The following is a 24,507-nucleotide window of genomic DNA, read 5'->3' on the forward strand; positions in this document are numbered from 1 at the left end:
GCTGGATAGATTCCATCAGCTTAAAGTAAATCAGTGCCTTCTTTACTTTAAAGCTTCAAAAATTTATTTCTTCCACTTTCCTTTCAGTTATCACAAAATCATTTATCTACCATACAGAGTTTAGTATGTTTGTGATACTCCCATCCCTAAAAACTTCATATGTGAATGCAGATAAAAATATATTTATTGTCAACAACTTGCATCCCTTCTGTTGCCTTGCAGTAGTTATCCACTCATATTTAGTAGACCAATGTGATTCATTCCTTTCCTTCTAGTAATAATGTAAGCAAAGAGTTCTTTGCTACCTTTCTTTGCCTTCTTAGCATCTGACTTCATCTGCCCTATCCTAGTGATGTCATTGCAAATTACTGCAGATTTGTGACCCCTCCCCCCAATAACTGACAATCACTGTTTTTCTTCACTGCCACTATAGAGTCATCAGTTCATCTGACAAGCATTTAGGTCTGAGCCTTGAACAATATCTCTTAGTCAGTACAAAAAGCCTCATTATTTCTATGATTACTTCCCTGAATGCTCTCCATTTAGAATTTGCAGTTGGTAACATCAGTTAGTCCCACTCAATAGGAATTTAAGAATTGTCTAAGACCATTGTAATTCACCTTTATGAAAGAAAAATCCCTTCCCTTTATCCTTGACAGTAGTTATCATCATTAAATAAATTCCACCACAATATATTATGATCACTGTCACCTTATGGTTCCTTTATCTGGAAATTCTTAATGCATGAAGAGTGACTGCTGATTATCATATTGAGAGTATTGCTTTCTCTTGTTGCCTCACTAACGTGGTACTGGAAAACAGTCACCCAATAAATCCAGAAATTTTCTGCAATGTTTGAGTGACCACTCAAATTCCAGTAAATAGCTGGAAAGTTCCCCATTATAAGAAATTTGATTTGCTGGCCCACTCTGTGTAGCTGTTTGTTTTACTCCTAGTTTCATTTTTGTTTTCCCAGTGCTTATGTTGCAACAAAATGACTCAACATTGTACTGACTACACACATCAACTGGGGGCACTGCACTGGGTGTCCAATTTATCCTTTATGTACACACAGGATTCACCACATTCAAATTCTAAATAACTTATGTCTGAGTGGCACTGTGTGTTTCCGACATCCCTACAATGTCCGCATTTGATGACTTAACCAGTACAACTTATAAACTGATGGAATAAAAATGAATGAATAAGCTGCTTGTTTATTTCACATTCCAAATGGTTAAAACCCAAATTTTATCAACTGTAACCAACCTTTTAATACAATCATTACAGTTTTATCACACACTTAAAATTGTCTCTGATTACAGTTATAAAGTTTTAGTTTCCATTGTTACAACAGTTTCTTTTTCCTAAGGTATTTGTCACAAAATCCTCAGTTCTTTTATACAAAAAGCCAGTTGCTATATGGATAATAATGACCCATCAATCTGAAAAGACAATATCATGCATTAAATCTATGTTTTCTGAGTTGAGAAGATGAATTCAGGGCAACTGTTTCTTGTTATCTCCAGTGCAGTCTCTTCTAAATTTAAATTCAGCAATCCATTTCTTTACCTTTGAATATGAAAGAGCACTGCCACCTAATGTTTCATTCGTATCCTCATGAATTTCTGTGGGATCTGAACCTTTCGTGTGCAGATATGTAATGACTACTTGAAGCTCAAATTTGTCCATTTTAGAAAATGAACACCTCACTTTCACCTGAAAAAAAAAAAAAAAAAAAATTTCTAAGCAAAGAATCTGAAAGTAAATTCAAAGAGGATGATATTTAAAATAAAAATTTAATTGCTAAAAGGCATCTCCTTCAAACTTTGGCCACAAATACATCATCCCTTGGAATATAAGAAATTTTAATATTCATCAATGTAGTAATTTCCTTTGCTAATTAACTGTGCACTATTTTTAATGAAACTAATAAAAAAACATTTTAATATGATGAACTGAATTTTATTCCCTGGAAAAAATAAAAAACAACCACTTTAATAAATTGGTAAATGGCTTCTCTGCCCTAAAAGACTGCATAAACAATTCATCTTAACAAAGAAGTTCATGATAATTTATAAACAAAATGGGACTGCCTGTTTACAGGGTCAAAATTTAGGTTTTGTTTTTCTAGCTAAAAGGCTATCAGCCTCTAGGACGATGTCAATTTTAATAGGCAATTTTAACTTTATTTTCCGATTATTCAATCTGTTTATTCAGTCTTTTAATAGGGATGAAACTAATAATTCATTTGAACAATTCATTAATTACATAACAGGAGATAAGACTATTAAAAGCTTTATAATGGAAGACAAGTTATATTATGTTAAAGGTAAAAAGAAATCCTTAATTTTTAAGTCTGCTATATCTTTCCATTAAAATATGGAATGCAAACAGCATATAAGCAACTAAAAACCAAAAGAACTATGTTTAACAAAATACAGCTCATTTATTTAAAGTCTGTATTACAAGTACGTGCATGCACACACAAACACCACTTGGTATACCTCAATCTTGAAAATTAAATCCCTACCAGACCATCACAGTTCTGCAATAATGGGGTGCTAGACTAATCAGCAATGAGAAAAAATTAACTAACAAAACAGCTGGCTTGTGGTATTGCATTACAAATAGATAGGTTACATCTGTCACATTGAAAGTACTGTTTATTTGTAACATAACATTAGGGCAACTTTGCACTCTTAGTACGGTAACTCTTAATCAAAGTTACTAATAATCTTTAGAGTGCTTCCTTAGCAGGGTGAATTCATTATTATATTAATTAACATTAAATTTAATGGAGGTTACCACATATTTTAATCCCTTCTTATCAGTTTTCATGAATTGCAAAGAAGATGAGATGGGGGTGGAGTTGTAGCTTTAATAAAATTTAAACACCTTACAAAAGTTAAGATGACAATATCCAGAAGGCTCAAAGACCACTGTTGACACTGAGTGCAAGCAGTCTAAAAACCAATTTTTTGAATGGTTTTTAGACTGCTGTTGAATGCTTACATAATTCTGGCCTCTTTCATATTACGATTTCAGAATTATCGTAAGGAATGCAAAACGTATGTAGCATCTATTGTCAAAAAAAATTAACAAAATAAATAATAAATTTAAAAAATTCTCACAACTTTTATATTTTATCTACTTAATTTTTAGTCTATATCAAGACTATATAAATTTTTTGCTTTATTAAGTGGCAAAATAATAACATGGTAATATGGCTGTCCATATAGATTTATTACTATACTGAGAAAAACCTTATACTGGACCGCATTCAAATCCCAAATCCTTTTTCATTATTAATGACGTTGGGTGTGCTACAATATAGCAGATAAATTAACTTGTGAACAGGGCTGGATTTTAATGTTTGCAGGCCCTAGGCACTTTTATTCTTAAAAGTGGAAAAAAATAAAAAGTAAAATATTTGTTATAATAAATTATACTATTAACACACTGACTACAAATTATATCTTTTGATGTAATGCAAGTATGAGCAGTTGATCAGCACAGCAGTGCATGCAATATGACTGTTGTCTCATGCTTATTTTATTAAACTGACTTGTTTAGTAGAGAGTTAAATGTGCATTCTCCTGTTAAAAACAGTCGTACTCACAAATATATACATGTGAGTTATTATTATTATTAATAGACATATGGTGCAAGGAAGCCTGAGGCTTATGCTGCACAAGCCAAAATAAAAAATTTGAGTTTCCCTGAGAGAAGAAGTAGAAGGGAATCACCAAGAAAGCATTAGTAGAGGCATATGATGCAAGAAAGCAAGCTTATGCAGCATCAGCGAAAAAAAAAAAACAAAAAAAAACTTCCACTTCACCCCTCCGTTCATTCAAAATACCTGTCCAGCTGAGCCCTAAATTTATTTAGGCTATCAACCTCCAACAAGAGATGGAAGTCTGTTCCACCAACCAACTACCGGCTGCCTAAAGGCATATTTATCCTACACCTGTCTTTCCTCAATTTGAATTTATGCCCTCTCAGGTGATTATTCTGAGCAAGAGGAAGAATCCCATCAGCACTGAGCATGCTCAAACCATTCAAGGCTTTATACACCTCTATCAGATCACCTCACCGGTGCCTGGTCTCCAGACACTGTAATATGCAAAACTTAATCCTTTCTTCGTAAGAGCAACCCTTTGTTCCATTCACAAATCTTGTTGCCCTTCTCTGTACTTGTTCCAGGAGCTCTACATTTTTTAAATGAGGCCACCAGACCTGTATACAGTACTCAAGGTATGGCCTGACCATTGCCTAATACAAGGCAATAATCACTTCCTTATCCCTGCTAAAAAAATTCCTGTATATCATTGACAATACACCATGAGCTACTCTTGCAGCCCATCTGCACTGCTCAGAGAACTTCATATCTGCCTGCACAATTACCCCCAGGTCCTTTTCATTCTACTACTGTCAGTATATATATTGCTCTGCGGTTGCTGTTTCCCATATGTAGTACTTTACATTTGTCAATGTTAAACTTCATTTGCCACCTCTCAGCCCATCTGCTCAACCTTTCCAGATCCTGTTGCAGCAGCATAGCGTCAGTAGTGTCCTTAACAACCCTGCCAACCTTTGTATCGTCTGCAAACTTGGACATTAAGCTTGATATATCATCATCAATATTATTTATAAATACAGAAAACAATAATGGACCCAACACTGAGCCCTGAGGGACTCCACTAATAACATTAGTCCACGATGAGCAGTGTCCATTGATTACCACTCTGTCTTCTCCCCCTCAACCACCCCTTTATCCATAGCAGCAATTTGCCTTCAATGCCACACTGCTCCAATTTGTGCAGCAGTCTTCCATGTGCAACAGTATCAAAAGCCTTTCTAAGATCCAAGTATATAATATCAAAGTTATTCTCTGCATCCAGCTCTTTTGTGACCGCATCATAGTATCCAATCAGATTGGTCAGGCAAGACTTTGCCTTAACAAAACCATGCTGTGTCCGAGCTTTTACTGAAGTCTTGTCTAGATGATCCTGCAGTGCTTCTTTAACCAGTGCCTCCATTAATTTTCCTGTAACGGAAGTTAAACTCACAGGTCTATAATTACTTGTGTCAGCCTTTGATCCTCCTTTGTGAATTGGGGGTCACATTTTCACATCTCCAGTCTATGGGTACCTCCCCTTAGTCCAAGGAAGCTCTCATAATTATGGCTGAGGGTTTGCTTACTTCCTTTGCTGCCTCCTTTAATATAACTGGATAGATCCCATCCACCCCAGGTGCCTTTCTTGTGTTTATCTTTAACAATTTCTCCTCCACTTTACTCTCAGTTATTACAAGATTATCTAGCTTACTGCCAGAGTTGAATACAACTCGGGCATTTCCCTCACTGAATAACTCCTCATGTGTGAATGTCGATGCAAAATATTCATTTAGTTTGTTAGCTACACGAGCAGGATCATCAACATTTGAACCATCGATATGAAGTGGACCAATCTGATTCATTCCCTTCCTTCTAGAGTTTACATAAGTAAAGAAATCTTTGCTGTTTTTCTTTGCATCCTTTGTCAAAGATTTCTCATAATCTGCCTTTGCCTACCTAACCTCCTTTGTGACTTGGTTACAGACCAGCTTATATCTATCATAGGCTTCTGTGTCACGTGTTAATTTATATGTATCCCATGCATTTTTTTTCTTTGCCATGTGTCTCATTAGTTCATCTGACATCCATTTAAGCCTAAACCTTGAACAATATTTCTTAGTTGGTATGTAAAGCCTAGTAGTTTCCAAGATAAGTTCTTTGAATGCTTCCCATTTTGAATTTGCTGTTGGTAACTTCATCAGTTGATCCCACTGTATAGAATTTAAATACTGTCTCAGACCATCATAGTCGCCTTTACGAAAGCAATAACCCTTCCCTTTACCTCTGATGATAGTTACCTCTGAGTAAATCCGACTTCAGCACACTGTGCTCACTGCCACCTAGTGATTCCTTTATCTGCAGATTCTTAATGCATGAAGAATCACTAGTGATAATCAAATCAAGTATATTACTTCCTCTAGTTGCCTCCTGAACATGCTGATGTAGAAAACAATCTTCCAATAAATCCACAAAAGCCTTGCTAGTGTGTGAGTGACCAACCCTCAAATTCAAGTCAATATCTTTGACTGGAATTTAAAATTCCAGTCAAATTAAAATCCCCCATTATAAGACTATCTGATTTACTGGCCCACTATTTCCCTGTACAGTTCCTTATTATACTCATCAGAGTCATTAGGCCTATAGCACACTCCTACTCTCAATTTTGATCTCCCAATGTTTATATTACACCAAACTGACTTGACACTGCACTGTCCAGCGATGTCGACTGGCTTCACTTCCTTGGATTTTATGTGTTTCTTAACTAATAGCATAACCCCTCCTCCCTTCCTATCCTGTCTATCCTTTCTGTAGACGTTGTACTCCCCAAATTCCAGTTCTGCATTCCTTATAGCTGTGTGACAACACGTCTCTGATATCCCAACAATATCTGCCTTTGATGTTTTGAGCAATACCTCAAATTCATAAAATTTATTTACCAAACTCCTAGCATTTGTGTACACGCAAGTATACATGCACCTGTTCCTATTCTTAGCTACCCTAACACAACCCATGTGTTTACTTGTACTGCAATGACTCCCAACAGTCTCTGAAACATCCTGCATCTTGTTTTCCAGGCTTCTGCTCATTCCAATAGAAGCAGTGCAAGAATCCCTTTCACCTCTGCCAGTGGCTACTGTTAATCTATTAGTCCTTGTATCCCTCCAAGCTAGCAGTTTTCCGACCCACCTAACACTGCCTCGATAGCATCAGCAAATATTCTTGCACCCTTTCTATTTAAGTGTATCCAATCCCTGTAGAAGCAGTCTCTCCTGTTAACAAGTACAGACCAGGCAGAAAAAAATTCTACCCCTTGAGCCTTGCACAATCTTTCCAGGGCCAAATTGATCGACAAGGCTCTCATCATATACTCTCTCCTATCGTGTCTGGGCAGAATTGCAGACACTTTCAAATTCAACCCTAAGAGAAGAATGATGATATCTAGCTCAGGACCCTGGGTGTGCCAAGCCTATACTCATCAGATGTGAACCCCTGGGAGTTATATGTAAAGAGAGTAGTAGTTAACAGTGGAATAAGTTTGTGGTGTGACATTTTAAAAAAATAGTGCAAATTTTAAAAGAAGACTGGTGAGCTGCATTTTCAATTTTTCATATTCTAATCCTAGAATAATTGTTTGACGTGATTTAAAATGTCTGACAGATATATGCAAAAATATGAATCTGGTTATGAAAAAAAAATCTGTGGTAAACTGAAAAATTCAATGCTGAAATATAAAAATGTTCTAAACCACTCCTGCAATAAGCCTACTCTTTCTCAATCTGAAGATTTCGGTGATGGCATTCATAGGCCTATCTCTAGACCTACCAACGAAGAAACAAATAAAGGTCAAGTTGATATAGAATTAGAATCAGGGCAGGTAGATTCCATAGTGTCGACATCGACAACCGATGTAATTGCAAATAAGGATGAATCAGAGCCTGTGAATGACATAATTACCCAAAAAACATCTGTTACTGTTTCACTATCAGATTTCAGTACAGGGTGCAATTTGAAATCAACGTCTAAAAAATTTGGCAAAAGAGTAAGATATACAAAAAAAGAATTGTTTTATAGGAAAATGGGACATGGCAAGGTCGTTAAAAGAGACCGGCTACTATTCTCAGAATCTACTGGTAAAGTTTATTGTTGTGTGTGTATGTTATTTAAAGACAGACTTAATGAGGTTGGTTGGTTGGTTGGTTTAATGGAAGTTTATTGGCACAAGGGCAACTAAGGCCAAATTGTGCTTGTCACAGTAATTCTGCAAATGATATATATATATATATATATTTTTTTTTTTTTTTTTTTTTTCCAGTCATATGTCAGATAAGTTCATATAAATGAATTTGTTTTAAAAAATTAAATAAATCGGATAAATTTGCGTCATCACTGAGAATATGATTCATCTCTAATGAATTGTTTTGAGTTAAAACCGATTTAAAATTTGTTAGTCGAGCAGCATGATTGTAGGGACACTCGAGGAGAATGTGTTTCACTGTAAGTAGGGCAGAACAATGACGACAGTGAGGAGGTTGATCCCCTGTTAACAAATGGAGGTAGGTCAGATGGGAATGGCCAATACGTGTCCTTGCAAAGACAACCTCTTCTCGTCTGTTTAATCGCAAACTAGATTTCCACTATTGTGGCTTTTGCTTTATTTGGAAAAGTTTGTTATGGGTCTGTTGCTGCCATACTGATGTCCATAACTGTTTTATGATGAGTTTACAGTCCATATAAGGAATCGAGGCAAGTGAAGACACTGGATTGATTGGATTTTTTGCTGCTTGGTCTGCTTTTTCATTTCCCTGGATTCCAGCATGCCCGGGAATCCAGCAGAATCTTACGTCTGTGTTATGCTCTGTGAGATTAATTAACTCTGCTCTGATTTCTTTCAGGATAGGGTGAGAGTTCGGACATTCATGTTGTAAAGAGGTTACTGCACTCAAGGAATCGGTATAGATTATTATCTCTTCATTAGACCTGTTTTTGATGTGTTCGATAGCCATTTTTATTGCATGAAGTTCAGCGGTGTAAATACTGCAACTTGGGAAAAGTTTTTGAGAGATTGCACAAGTGAGAAGAACTACTGCAGTACCCACATCTGTATCAGATTTGGATCCATCAGTATATATTTGCAGACAGTGGTGTTTGTTTGCTGATGCATGAGCTAAATGTAGCTGCTGTGTATTTTCATTGTTCAGCGCCTGTTTTCCCCATTTTTGAAAAAAGTCATCACAAAGTTTTAAAAGTGGACCATGGAGGCTCTATTTCTCCGGTATCTTGGTGGATATTGTCGAGTGGGACACTCCAATACTGAGCAACATAGTTCAATCTGATTCCAGCAGGTTTATTTTCATTTGGTTTATTCCTGTAGAAATTTATGAAAGACGGGTTAAAGAGGTAAGGACAGATAGGATGTGAGGGCATACTCTGAAGTTTTGCAGCGTATGTAAGCAGTAGCATCTGTCTCCTTAAGGATAATGGAGGTTCACATGTGTCAATATATAGACTATGCACTGGAGATGTTCGGAAGGCACCTAGAGCTATTCTAAGTGCATTATGTTGAACGGTATTTAGGGACTGTAATGCTGACTTTCTAGCTGAGTCATAGACAGGTGCACCATAGTCTAGTCTGGATCGGATTATGGTTTTATATAAGTGAAGAAGGGAGTATTGGTCAGCTCCCCAGGATATTGCAGAAAGAACTCTAAGGATATTCATTTTTTCCAAACAAATAGTTCGTACACTGTATGTGTTTCAGGAAGTTTAATTTCTTGTCCAATATTAAACCTAGGAATTTAATATTGTCACTGACTGGAATAGCATGATTTCCAAGGCGCAATTCAGGATCAGGGTGCAGTTTTCGTTTCTGTTTTGTACTTTTGAATCTTCTTTCCAGTTTTCCAGGTTTCACAGATTTTCGAGTAAGCTGGATGGTTACCTTTACAGTTTGGACATACCGATGTTTCTGCTGGGCAGTCTGTTTGTGTGTGTTCCTTAGATCCACAGTTGGGGCACACTGAAACCCCCTACACTGTTTGAGCATGGCCAAATTTTTGGCACTTGAAGCACCTGAGAGGATTGGGGATATAAGGTCGAATATGGCAGTTCAGATATCCAGCCTTAACTGTAGCTGGAAGGATTGGTGTAGAAAAGGTCAGTATAACACTGTGAGTGGGAACTAATTTGCCGTCTTTCTTGATTTTAATTCGCTTTGCCTGTACAACTTTTTGGTCTTGTAGCTCTTGGACTAATTCCTCTTCGGTAACATTTATTAAGTCCCATTCAGACAGCACTCCTTTGGATGAATTTAAGGTGGAATGTGGAGTTACTGTGACAGGAATATTCGCGAATTTTGAAATTCTTTGCAGGGCTTCAGAGTGCCTGCTATTCATTGTCTCTATAAGTAGATCTCCAGAGCGGAGTCTTTTCACCATTTTAGGTAGCCCAGCAGCATTCGACACATTTCTGGATAAGAAATGGAGAAAGTGCACTTACTTGTTGACTTGTTTGAGAATGTATAATAAGAAACAGCGGTGTTTCCTTTTTGGATCCTTCTGTTCTTTGTCTCTTCGGATGGGAACTGTCAAAGTCAGTTTGATCTGTCCTTGAATAAGTTGAGGTATGAGGCTCAAAAGATGGATTATGGACTTCATGATCCATGTTAGCTCCTTTTAGCCCTTGGCAGAGAACCTTTTCTGCCAAGGTTACCGGCCCCGCCACGGGGAGGCAGGAGCAGTGCCGCTAGAGTGACCAAGCGGTGTAAGTTAGTTTGTTAGTTTTAAGGAAAAGAAAAGAAAAGTGGTTTTCTTTTCTTAAACTTACTTACAAATCGTAAGAATAAGTTAATGGTAAATTACCTTAAACGTAAGAAAAACTTTCGAAAATTAACAAGATCTATCGCACTGAGAAGACGCTCTGTAAATCGCTCAAAGAATCGCTCGATCACAATAACGCTTGGCACCCGAGGCCAACTTAATGAGATACATAATCAATTTCAAACTGGATTAGACGACTGGGAAAATGCACATTAAAGAATCACAACGCATGAAAAATCAAAGGAGTATTTCACTTCTATATCCAATATGCTGCATTCCAAAAGTCAACCCGGATTGACGCAAAATTGAAAATCGAGAAGGAAAATGCAACTAAATACTGGACTGAAGTTTTAAGAAGAGTAGTTGTGGTAGTAAAATTTCTGGCAGAAAGAAGTATAGCTTTTCATGTTGATAATGAGCAACACAATAATCCTAACAATGGCAACTTCCTTGGGTGTATTGCTCTTCTGTCTGAGTTTGATCCTTTTCTAAAAGAGCATATAAGAAAATACGGAAATCCAGGAAATGGAAATGTTTCATACTTGTCTTCAACTACATATGAAGAATTTATCAATTTATTAAGGTCCAAAGTGTTGGCACACATCACATCTGAAATTAAAGAAGCCAAATATTACGGCATCGGCACAGATTCAACTCCTGATATAAGTCACACAGATCAGCTGTCGGGTCATTATTCATTATGTATCAAAAGATGGCAAAGTACATGAGTGTTTCTTGATGTTTGTTCCCATTGAAAAGCATGATGCAAAATATCTTTTGACAAGCATCTGTTCTTGATAAACATGGAATAGATGCAGCAAATTGCAGATTTCAGTCATATGACAATGCTACTAATATGTCTGGGAAGTATTCTGGAGTCCAAGTCAGATTCAAGAAAGTTCACATGCTTCACACAGTCTTAATTTAGTAGAGACCATATCCGCAGAAAGCTGTTTCGCTGCCATTAAATTTTTCGGCATTTTACAGTCTCTCTACACGTTCTTTGCAATCTCAGCACAAAGATGGTTTAAATTGAGTAAAATGGAGAATACAATCTCTGTCAAAAATCTATCAGATACAAGATGGTCATCACATTATGATTCTGCAAGATCACTGAAAAAATAATTACAGTAAAATTCATGCAGCACTCGTTGATATTTCAGAATGTAAAGAACAAAAACTGACAGTGGTTCATGAAGCAAAAGCTTTAATAAATAAACTGAACAGGTTAGAAATAACATTAATGACTAATTTGGGAAGATCTTCTAAGAAACATAGATAGAATGAATAAAGAAATTTAAGAACCTGGAATTGAGTTATGCATAATTGTGAAATTATATGATGCTCTTCTGGATTATTTGATTGATGTTCGAGACAAAGACAAATTTGATGATTTTGAAAAAATGGCAAAAGAATTAGTTCCAAATTCTGATTACAGACAATATGAAGACTGAAAATGGAAAAGGAAGAGACTGTTTGAGGAAACACCAGAGGAATTCATACCGGCAGAACTAAGTGCAAAAGATACATTTCGAATTCGAATTTTTTTTTAGCGTATTGTAGACTTACTAGTCACAGAAATGACAACGGCATGCTGCATACAGTACATTGCATGATACCTTCAGTTTTTTTATAGTTAAATCTATGTCAAAAGAAGAAATTCGATCCAAAGCCACAGCATTAATCAACACCTACTTGTCTGACTTAGAAGTAGACTTCGTTGATGAATTCCTATTGTTTCCGGCACTATACAAGGACAAAAACATCGTGTGCAGAATTAATGAAAGGCACAAATAAAAGATAAACTGATTACATGTACAGGTGACCCCCGCTTACCGCTGATAATTGGTTGCGGAAAAACAGAGCGCTAAGTGAATCCGCGCTAAGCGAGCGCCGTATTTTCATAAGGTAACATATGTATATGTGAGTTGCGGTCATACCATAGGATATTTCGTAATCAATAATAAACGGTAGTGAAAAGATGCACAAATGTCGGTCAAAAGGATAGACGTGCAGAAATTTGCCTTTAGCCAGCGGGTGGTTGGTTGGTGGAACGGACCTCCATCCCTTGTGGTGGAGGTTGATAGCCTAAATAAGTTTAAGGCTCAGCTGGACAGGTATTTTGAACGAACAGAGGGGTGAAGTGGAAGTGGGTCTTTTTTTTTTTTTTTTTTTGGCTGATGCTGCATAAGCTTGCTTTCTTGCATCAAATGCCTCTACTAATGCTAAAATATTTAATATTCAAATATTTGTACATATAAAATATTCTGCATTACATACGTATATAATTATGTGGTAACTACACGTATCAAAAGTAAACTTAATTCCAATTAAAATAATAAATTTAATTGATTTAATTTAATTGATGAATTTAATCATGAAAAATGTGTGGATTTTGGGTTGAACTTTGTCCTTCTTTCAAATAAACTAAAAGGAGTATTAAATTTTAAATCCCCCGCAGCGTTGCCACCCAACAATAAAGTCAACCGATCCTTCGCCGCTTTGAAACCTGGTATGTTTTTTCTTCTTCCAATATGAAACTTCTTTTAGGCATTCGTTTCCACAAAAGTCACGCTTCATCTATGTTAAAAACTTGTTGAGAAGTATAACACACGATACCCCTCTTCAATAATTTTAACAAGTTCTTTTTTGAAAGTTTCGGCTCCTTCATCTGTACTTGCGGCTTCACCCTGGATTTTAAATCTATTCTACCAGCCCTTACCAGTTTTAAATGGCTCCACATTTTTTTTTTTTTTTTTTTTTTTTTTTAGGCGAGTTTTCTTCAGATCATCATATTGGCTAATCTCTCTCTCTCTCTCTCTCTTTTTTTTTTTTCAATATTTAACTTAACCGAATTCTGCATTGGAATATTATCTTCAATAAAATTAAAGTCTTTCCATTTCAATCCTAATAGCCTGCCTAGTCCTAGTTGCTTGCAGTGGAACAGCTATCTTTCCCAATACTAAAATTAATTCTTTATTTTTTTATAATTGTTTTTATAGTTAAAGTTGCAAGTCCTAAATTATGGCACACATCCGCTCGTCGTTGACTGGAATCGATTCGCTTCAAAAGATCTAATTTAATTTTCAAATTCAGTCTTTTTCTTACATTTATAGTCTTCGTACTGCGCCAGACGTTGTTGCTTTTTCATTCTTACTGGCCATTATTAACTCTTCGAAAATGTAACTGCGTTGGTTGCATTAATTATGATACAATGTTCAAGTAAACTGTCCGTTACGCACAATGTCTAACACTGTACTGAGTGATGACTAGACTTAGGATAAATGCATATAACGCAGATATCACAAGCAATATATTGGATCATTTTTTAAAATGTTGATCTCGGAACTACGTAACAAGTCGCTGTACTGGAACTAAATTAGCGGGCGAGAAAATTTCACTGAGTGTGGGAAAATTTCTCAAGTCGGCATGGGAAATGAAACGTTTTAATGCCGTTTTGCTATTCATTTTCAAGCTATCGACTCCATCAAATGAAACGATTTCGATAAATATGTCAAAAATGCAATCTGTAAAAGAGCGTTATAGTGATCTGTGACAGCGCTATAGTCAGATATGGGTTATAATATAAGAACAGCGTTATAGCGAATCAGCGTAAAGCGAACCGCATTATAACGGGGGCCTGCTGTACTAGTTTCCCAAATGTACATATAGCTTTAAGAATTTATCTATCCATAATTGGATCGAATGCTGAAGGAGAGTGCTCATTTTTAAAACTTAAGCAGATCAAGAACTGTGTACGATCAATTATGAGCCAAGATCGCTTATCGTCACTGCCACTTATACATATAGAGAACGATATTACTCGCCATATGGACTTCGAGGACGTTATTAAAGATTTTGCTATGAGAAGCCAAAGCAAGAAACTTTTGTAATCTTAAGAAATGTTACAAGTAATCTAGATATTGACGATATTGTAGATTTTATTTCTTTTTAATTTCAAGTATAATATTGAAGTTTTATAGTTGCATTATTTTTAAGTCTGAAAATCTTTTCCTCCCTATTTTTTTTTACCTTTTTTTCCCTTCCTTCGTAGGCCCTAGGCACAGTGCCTAATGGGAAATACAGCTCTGCTTATGAATATATTACTTAGCGATTCTGATTTAATACAAACATCTATACTTACTAGCAAGGTTCTGCAACTGGATTGGGTGGTATATGGCTATCCTTAGTGACCTTCTCATGTTGATTAATGTCCAAGTTAGTAAATTATTTGCCACATGGTAATGTACCCTCCCTCCCTGCAGGTTTGTGTTCATTAGCTGTTTGTTTATTTGTCGTTTCACTTATTTTGCCATTCCAGCTTTAGAATGGTATAACATTAGATGACCTCTTATCCATCCAATCTGTAGTGTTGACTGAAGATATATTCATATTTGATAAGTGTACACTTGGTTTATAGGACTTAAGAGGTTAACAGTCTTCTTTCTGTTGGCAGTTATACGTTTTGAGAGAAGGCTGCTAGTGTACAGTATCATTCGATTGAATCAGTGGTCTTCTGTCTACATCTAAAATGCAACATCACAATTGTTTACATCGCTATTTTGTGTGTTCATTCTTCAATTCTAGTACCACTATTTTTTTTTTTTTTTCACTTTTTTTAATTTGCCCACTGTACTCTAATGCACTGACACATTACACTATAAACTGTTCTTTTGTTTCTAACTAATGGAAGAAAGCAGCAGAATTTTCAGATTAGAAAAAATTAAAATCTAACTATTTAGATCTGCAGAATATTTTGATTTAGGTTACTTTGGCCATTCTAGCAGCACTAAATTCTAGGTAAGATCAGTGCTACAGTTTCCCTATGTCACTCAACCATACTACTCAGGTAGAATAATTGAGTGACATGATTTCTTGATGCTGGAAAAGGTTTAGAACCATCTGATTGTTATATTCATATTTTTTCCCACAATGTACTCTATATGACCATTGTTTAGCAGCTGTTGAGCTCTATACGAGCATTGCACCTCTATATGAGCATTGTTTATCAACTGTCTGGTAAAATTGCTTATTAGCTGTAAGCTACACATTCTTAGAGCTCTTAGTGTTGTGGATTTGATTGTGCCCCTGTTTTTATAGATATGGGATGGTTAAAACTGAAATTAAGCAATTTGCCACCATCCACTGATTTTTCTGAATACTAATAGAGGTGGTAGTATTCTCTATTTTACCACGTATATCCAGGAATAATGGAACTTGGTTTTTTTGTAATGAGAAAAAAAAAAAAAAAAAGTTGGTTTTATATGTTAGTCTTGTGTTAAGGTAATTCTCAATGAGCTCAGATCATGAAGGCATCATCAAAAATCTAATCCATAAGATCGTAATTAACTTTTGTGTGTAGAAACTATGCTTAATGTAAGCTTGTACTATTGAAGTTAGTGATATTTGTGAGATCTGTGGTTGGCAATGTTTTTATGGTCCATCATGATTATGTAATTTCTCAATCATTTTTAGCAGTGCTGTAGTTCCTTTATCCAGAATTAAAATTGTTTACATGAGGTTTATATCTAGACTAGCCAATATGCTGAGTGGCTGCTTTATTAGGTACACCTACCCATTCACAAGTACTACAGTAATGGCATCACATGTTCATAACATGTACACAAAGCAAATGGGTAGATACACATGGCTACATGTAGGCAATTCTGTAAAAGAATGGAGAAGACTACAGATTTAAGAAATATTGAACGTGGCATGATAATCTGCACCAGTATGAATAGTAGCCATATGGAATAAGGAAGTCAGAGGCTTTTACTACACTGGCCAAATAAAATAACACTAAATAAAAACTTAAATATATATATAAAAATTAATATTTAAATAAAAAGAAAAACAACCTATACGTTTCTCTCCTCACATTGGCAACAATCCAGGTGACCTCTGAATTTCCACAAGCAATCAGCCTCAACTACCAAATGATTTTTTTTTTAAATGAAAATCCTAAACACAAAAGGCACTAGAACCTACAGTACCCAGTAAAATGCAAGAGTTGAAGGTTGAGAAGACATCTGTTGACATCAGACCCGAATTGTTGTAGATTGTAATTTTCAGGTAACATGTGTGAAGGACAGCTGTTCCAAAAAACGGAAATTGACAAGAGAGAAATGATAAAGAAGAAATGTTGGTTCTGCAAGTTTAAAGTTGGGCAGTAAATGGAAACTGATTGGTGTAGCACAAGTTCAGACTAGTTTCAAAGAGAGAGAGAGAGAGAGAGAGAGAGAGGGTGGAATTACAGATGCCAAATCAAAAGAACATTGACTAGTCTGACAAATTCCAGTTTTTGCTGCTAGGAAGACCTGAACATGGTGAAAACAGATGAGTCCAAGGGCACATCCTACCAGGTGATAATGCAGGTTGGAGGAGTGATTTCTTGGTATACATCAACAATTGTGCTTATCTTTGTAGTGGCTGGAGACTAGGCACCTGCGTGGTGATCTGATTGAGGTGTATAAGGCCGTGAATGGGTTGAGCACACTGAATTCTTATGGGATCCTTCCACTTGTTCAGATTACGAACCTAAGGGGCATAAATTCAAATAAAAAAAAAGACAGATGTAGAATAGATGTGCGGAAATTTGCCTTTAGCCAGTGGGTGGTTAATTGCTGGAACAAACTTCCATCTGTCGTTGTGGAAGTTGATAGGTTGAATAAATTTAAGGAGGAACTGGACAGGCATTTGGAAGGAATGGTGTGATTTTTTTTTTTGGCTGATGTTGCATAAGCTCATACACTTGTTTTCTTGCATCACATGCCACTACTACTACCTCGTTGTCCATATTATTTGTTGTATAATTCCTTTTATCTCAAAGGTGGTACTTGTGCATATGTCCATTCCGATATTCCCTGTCAGAGACTTGGTAATTTGGAATCTCCTCTGGCTTAACATCTCTCTACCTCATTGTATCAAATTCACCTGTTGTCTCTACCGTTCTCCCAACTCCACTAACCACTTGGAGCTCTTGGACTTTCTCTCTTTGCAACTTTACTTTCTCCAGTCAAACTTTCCTAACAGTGAGGCAATTTTCCTTGGTGATTTTTATGTTCGCAACTCCAGCTGGTTTCCGTTTTCTAGTCACACCAACCCAGCTGGTCGAGATGCTGAGGCTTTTGCAATTACTAATGACCTTGCACAGATTGTTCATTTACCTACAAAAGAATACCAGAAAATCCTAACCATACAACCAACACGCTTGATCTTTTTCTTACAAAACTATTCTAAATACACTGTCCACGTGAGTGGTCTTTTAGGCACCTCAGATCAAAACTTGGTTATTTGGTTTTTTTTTTTTTTTTTTTAAGGAGGATTAGCAACAAAGGCCATATTGCTCCAGGGATGTGCAGTGGTTATTCACCGGCCTTTCTGCATCCTCCATATTTGGTGGTCATGGGCTCAAACCCCTGTCTAATCAAGAAACATGTGCTACACCCTGCTGCTCCTGCCCACTTGGCTACGGAGGCGCCATCACAACTTGGTGATTGCCTCTTCTCCAATGGAGCCTTTAACTCGTGGCTATTCCCAACCTCATATTGTTTGGGATTACAATAATGCAAAATGGGATGACCTGCAAGATTTCTTTTCTTCTTTTCCTTTGTCGGATTACTATTTCAAAACTTCTGATGTCAATGTTTGCTCAAATCTTGTCAATGAAATTATTCTTGTAGGAATGGAATCCTTTATTCCACACTCCACTTTAAAATCTCATCCTTTATCTAAACCTTGGTTTCCAATAAAGGTTCTAAGGCTGTTCAAGAGAAGAACATTGCATATCGTACTTGGCTTGTTTCCAATTCTTCAGTTTCATTTTCTGCCTACACCAAAGCTCACAACAATTGTAAAGCAGTTATTAAACTGTCCAAACTTGAACTTCAACATTCATTCTAAGAGTATAAAACTTGCTTCTTACCCTAACGGTAGCCGAGCATTCTGGTCTCTTGCCAAAGCTATTGGCCGCAACTTTTGCCCATTTCTGCTCCCACCTCTGTCAAAACCAGATGGTCCTGTTGTCACTTCGGCCAGGGATAAAGCTGACCTGCTAGCATCCCATGTTTCTTCCAACTCGTATTAATGATCTTGGTAAAACACCTCCCACCATTCCCAACACGCTCTATTCAATGCTCCTATGGTCTTCCGTCAGTAGGATTTTGACGATTCTTGATGCTAAGAAAGCTCCAGCTCCTGGTGGTATTTCTCCACTTGTTTTCAAAAACCTGTGTTTCTGAACAGTGCTTCCATAGCCACGTGGGCAGCAGCAGCAGTGCATAGCACACGCTTCTTGATAAGACAGAGGTTAGAGCCCATGACCACCAAATACGGAGGATGCGGAAAGGTCAGGGAATGACCACCACATATCCCCAGAGCAATATGGCCTTAGTTGCTAATGCTCCTAAAAAACAAATAGCTTCTGAACTTGTTTTCTTTGCCGCCTTTTTTCATTTCCTTATTCCAAAGGTGTTTTTCTTTCTGCTTGGAAATTTGCTCATATCCAGCCAGTTCCTATAAAAGATGATAAATCCCTCCTATCCAATTATCGACCCATTGCAATTAATTCTATTGTTTCTCAAGTAATGGAGAAATCAATTAACCACCAACTCTTAAACTACCTAGAAACCTTCTGTCTGATAAACGATTGCCAATATGGATTCTGTCAGTGTCGATCCACTGGTGATATTCTGGCTTATGTTACCCATTTATGGACAAATTCAATGGAAACGTTCGGTGAAACACAAGCAGTTGCTCTTCACATTTCAAAGGCTTTCGATCGTGTTTGGCATAAAGGTCTTCTAAACAAGTTTCTATCTTATGGTTTTCCAACTGTTTCTTGTAATTGGTTATCCAGTTTTCTCTCTGATTGCTCACTGAGTGTGATGGTAGGTGGCTCTCTGTTTTCTAACTTCTCCACTAATATTGGTGTTTCCCAAAGTTCAGTTCTTTCTCCCACTCTTTTCCTCTTGTATATCAATCCTATCCATAGTTTTGCCGATGATAGCACATTGCATTCCACTTTCCATTTTCAGAAACCTTGCCCTGCTCAATCAGTTTCAACTTCAGTTTGTTTCAATTCCTTAAATGCCAATCTCCAGGAAATTCACCAGTGGGGCAAAGACAACTTAGTTGATTTCAATCCTTCTAAATCTCAGTCTTTTTCTTATATCTCGCAAAAAGGATTCTTCTGCTCTTATGCTTATTTTTGGTGACACTCCGATTTCTAGGAAAGTTGATATATCTCTTTTGGGGATTACCCTGACTTGTAATCTTTCTTGACACAAGCACATTACAAATATTACTTCCTCTGCATCTAAAAAACTTGGTTTTCTCTTTCGCTCTCGGTGTTACTTTTCTTCCAAACAGCTGTTCACTCTGTACTAGTCGCAAATCTTCCCTACCATGGAATATTGATTTCACATCTGGGGCAGTGCCCCCGAAACATGTCTCAGGCTTCTAGATGCCATTCAGAGGTTAATTATGACTCCTCTGTAACAGTCTCTCCACTCGCTGTCTCATAGATGTACTGTTTCTGCTGCACGCCTCTTCTATAGATACCTCCATGGGCACTGTTCTTCTGAATTGACTTCTATAATTTCTACTATCTCTTTCAAAACATTCCAAACACATTTTTCTCTCTCTTATTCCAAAGGTGTTTTTCCTTCTGCTTGAAAATTTGCTCATATCCAACCAGTTCCTAAAAAGGTAACAAATCCCTCACATTCAATTATTGTCTTATTGCACTTCTACTCTTTCTGAAGTATTGGAGAAATCAATTAACCACCAACCCAAACTATCTAAAAACCTTCCATCTGATCAATGATTGCAAGTAAGGATTCCACCAATGTTGATCCATTGGTGATATTCTGGCTAATGTTACCCATCTATGGACAAATTCAGTGGAAAAGTTTGGTGAAACTAAAGCAGTTGCCCTTGACATTTCAAAGTGTTTTGATCATATTTGGCATAAAGGTATTCTAAATAAGCTTCCATCCTACGGTTTGCTGACTGTTTTTTTAATCGGGTATTGTTTTCTCTCTGACTGCTTACTTCAAGTGATGCTAGATGGCTCTCTGTCTTCTAACATCTCCACTAAGGCTGGTGTTCCCTAAAGTTCAGTTCTTTCTCCCACCCTTTTCATCTTGTATATTGACCTTCTTCCATTGACCAGAAATCCCTATCCATAGTTTTGCTGATGATAGCACACTGCTGCATTCCATCTTCCAGTTTGAGAATCCTTGCTTTGTGCAAACAGCTTCAACTTTCCGAATAACCACTGCCAATTCCTTAAATGCTGATCTCCAGCAGGGCAGACAACTTAGTTGATTTCAATCCTTCTAAAACTCAGACCTGTCTCATATTTCTCAAAAAGGATTCTTCTGCTCCTATGATAATCTTCGATGACACTCCAATTTCTAGACAAGATCATATATCTCTATTGAGGATTACCCTGACTTCTAATCTCACTTGGCATAAGCACATTACAAATATTGCTTCCTCTGCATCTAAAAAACTGGGTTTTTTCTCTTGCTCTTACCGTTCTTCCCAACTCTATACAAATCACAAATCCACCCTACAATGGAATACTGAGATGACAACAAAATGTCAACTGAGATCACAACAGAACATCTATGAGACAGAAATTGGAAAAAGTCTCTCCAATCTCTGTCTCATAGACTAGACAAACATTTGGAGCAAGTGGATGGGTGAAATGCAAGGGTTTTTTTTTTGGTTTTTTTTTTTTTTTTTTTTGGCTGATGCTATATAAGCTTGCTTTCTTGCATCATGTGCCTTTACTAAACCTAATGCTCTGTTTCTTGCCTTTTATATAGATACTTCCATAGGAACTATTCTTTTGAATTGGTTACTATAATTCTATTACTTCATACATATTTCCTACTACTTATTGGCTACTACTTCATACATATTTCCTGAAAATTACAATCTACAGAAGTTCAAGTTAATGTCAACAAATTTCTTTCATCTTCTCAGCCTTCAACCCATGTACTTTGGCCCAACTAAAGTACTACAGGTTCTAATACCTCTTGTATTTAGGGGTTTACATAAAAAAAAAAAAAAAAATTAATTAAATAATGGGAAGCTGGACTTCAGAAAAAAAATGCCATTAAGTTACCTAATTTTCTTATACTAAACTTTAATTTTTAATCCCCATATCAATAAAAGTAGGCATACATCTAACCAAATAACATCTATCAAGAACTTTGTGAGATAAAAAAAAAAAAAAAAAAAAAAAAAAAATCATAAAATGAATAGCAAATTTAAAATGCCAAAATATCTTCTCCTACATATTGTTCTTACACACAAAAGAATGTGCGTGAACAAATATAACCTCAAAATATTTGTGCAACAAAGGAGACAGTCAGCAGCATTGCACAAATATGAGAGAAACAGAGAGAACTCATTGATCAAATAGAATTTGTAATAAAGAAGAAAAATATGAAAAATACGCAGAAAGAGCAAGCAAACTAAAGTGGTATCACGTTCCACCCAAGCACAAAAGGCCATCAGTTTGACCCCAAAGTGTGCCATGCACACTAGGAAGAGAATACCATGAAAACAGAAGAGGATTCATGAATTATTTGTTATTCAAAGCAAAATTTCAAGAGAGAGGTAAAGCAAGATTATACCTCTAAATGGATACCTTCTCTCGGTTAACAAAAACAATTACAAACTTACACAGGTGAGAGAGAGAAATTGAATATAACAAAATATCTTCAATGAGCAGCAGAGAAAATTGAAGGGCAAAAATGTCAACTGAGATCACACTAAAGACTATCAGAAAACACATAACTAACACAGAATTATATAACAGAAGACAATTCAGACTGACACTGACAATAAAAGAAACATCTAATGAGAAGCCAGTGATGCAACTACAAATATTCTTTCTTTACAGTATCTGTAGTTCTCTGTTAATCTACTTGATATAGATAGGATATCCCAAGAGAAGTTACTAAATTTCAGAAGTGGATTACTTCAGCAATTTTAACCATAAAAGTTCTATCAACACAAGTCCAATTCCAGACAAATGGGGGAACTATGGCACATGGGTGGAGAAATATGATGATTACATGATTCAGCTGCTAGCAATTGCAGCACTACCTGACCAAGCATACATCACGGTGCAGCTAGTAAGATATACCTCAAGTGTTTCCAGAGCTTGTAAACAGTGTTCATTTGGATGTTAATTGGGTTGGACATGTTTACCTATGGCTTTTACTGAAAAGATGCCATCAAAGGTTTTAAATGAGGTGATGCTTGCATCTGCTTAACTTATGGTTTTTGTAACAGTAATACAAGAGCTACTGTTGAGGAATGCCAACAGTTCCTAACAATATTCCCTAATTAGCAAGTTTTTACTGACACATACCATGTCTGTGAGAAACTAGTCCATGCTTCAGCAAAGCAGCAATACCAATATAACTGCACATGAAATTAGTGTGTAAAGGGTAACCACATACCAGTACTAAAAACTGATGCTGATATCCTCACTGCAGTAGAGGAGCAGAAATTAAAAAGGTGCTACTACTGTATATGTTGTTTGTCATCAACTGGAGGTCCCCTATAAGTATATATGGCTAGTAATAATAATAATAATAATATGTCAAAGGTTAAAGCTGTTCAAAGCATATGACAATGGCATGTGTCTTGACTTTGCACTAATTTCTGGCCAAGTTGTAAGAGGATGAGGAATGGCTCAACAACAACCTATGGACAGATGAAACACACACTCTGCCCTGTTAGGTGGTGAGAATGCATTAAATTGTGCCATATATTCAGAATCAAACCCACTCATAAAACTCTTCTGAAATTCCTGAAATGAATCAAACTCCTTCTCACCTGTGGGAGTTTGATTGTGTAAGGACCAAAAAACATATACCATAACAGCATAGTAGCACAAGTTATCAACTCACATCATATTGTCTACAAAACTAGCAGACAATGGGATGGATTACACCACTCTGCATGGTTTTTGATGTTTGTAAACTAATAGCTGTTTTGAACTTTTTTTTTTTTTTTTTTTACGCTGATTTCAGAAATGTTATTCTTTTTTTTGTTTTTCAATCACATACCATTTTTTCACAAATCAATTAAAATTGATGTCACGAATTGCATTATTGCATGTATTAGGAGTAAATGCTGGGAATTTTTAAACTACCTTCACACGTCGGCAACACTGCCTTCAGTCATTTCTTTCTTGACTATCTTGAGAGCTCCAGATAGCAGTGTTTATGAGTGTAAGTTCAGTTTATTTTTGAGGTTATGATATCACATTTGTGCTAAAAATGTTATAAAATGTCTTTGTGCAAGTGTTTGAACAATCCAAACTTATATTTGTGTAGTCCTCAAGCAAAGACAAGATATTACAGAATTTGTAAAAAATGTGTATGTGATTATTTGAGTGAAACTCTGTGACCAAGACAACAATGGGCTCCAAAAAGTTTGCCAAACCTGTGCTGAAGAACTGAGATTGTGGAAAAATGGTAAAAAGAAGGCTTTCGCAATTCCCAATATTTAGCAGGAGCTAAATATGCATACCTTTTTGTTTACTGGTATTTTCTAAGTTATACAGTATTTTCTGTTTTCATTTTGACATACTGTGAATTACAATGTATTATTTTTTTTTGTTTGGTGTTTAACAGATGACAGGTATACGAAGGCATCTATCTTCTGGGCAATTTCCATTCCCATGTGGTGCCTGTGAGATGTCAGTAACAGGTGTCTACTTTTTTTGTACAGTTTTGGTTTTGTGGCTAAATATTCAATAGCTGACACAAATATATTGCACATGTCAGGTGCCATATGAGTTTCGCTTTGAATCCAGTGGATGAGTAACCTTAAATTCTAAAAAAAAATATGATAAAAACTTTATTTGGTTCTCTTGTATATTTTAATTCGATATTTTTAACTGAATTTAGCAAATCGTAATTAATAATTCACTGTTTTCAGTTAGTAAAAAAGCTAAAAGTTATTTTTTATAATTCAAACAAAAAGGGGTGACTCATAGATGCCATACAAGTGTGTTAAATTGAGGGTACTAGTTATAGA

The 24,507-nt window shown here is 36.3% G+C and overlaps 1 protein-coding gene across 5 annotated transcripts in view; it reads right to left on the reverse strand.

Annotated features, from left to right (window-relative positions):
• wap (DDB1 and CUL4 associated factor wap) overlaps positions 1–24,507 on the reverse strand; it is a 270,305-nt gene that overhangs the window by 227,127 nt on the left and 18,671 nt on the right. Inside the window, exon 2 of one of the 5 annotated variants that reach the window (XM_090388980.1) lies at positions 1,573–1,719. The exons of the other annotated variants lie outside the window; for them this stretch is intronic. The gene's annotated coding sequence lies outside the window, so the exon portion shown is untranslated. The remainder of the gene's footprint in view (positions 1–1,572; positions 1,720–24,507) is intronic. 5 annotated transcript variants of the gene reach the window in all.

The sequence above is a fragment of the Mastigoproctus giganteus genome, chromosome 14, assembly GCF_048544385.1.
Source record: "Mastigoproctus giganteus isolate SK-2022 chromosome 14, ASM4854438v1, whole genome shotgun sequence".
In the NCBI taxonomy this organism is placed as follows: domain Eukaryota; kingdom Metazoa; phylum Arthropoda; class Arachnida; order Uropygi; family Thelyphonidae; genus Mastigoproctus; species Mastigoproctus giganteus.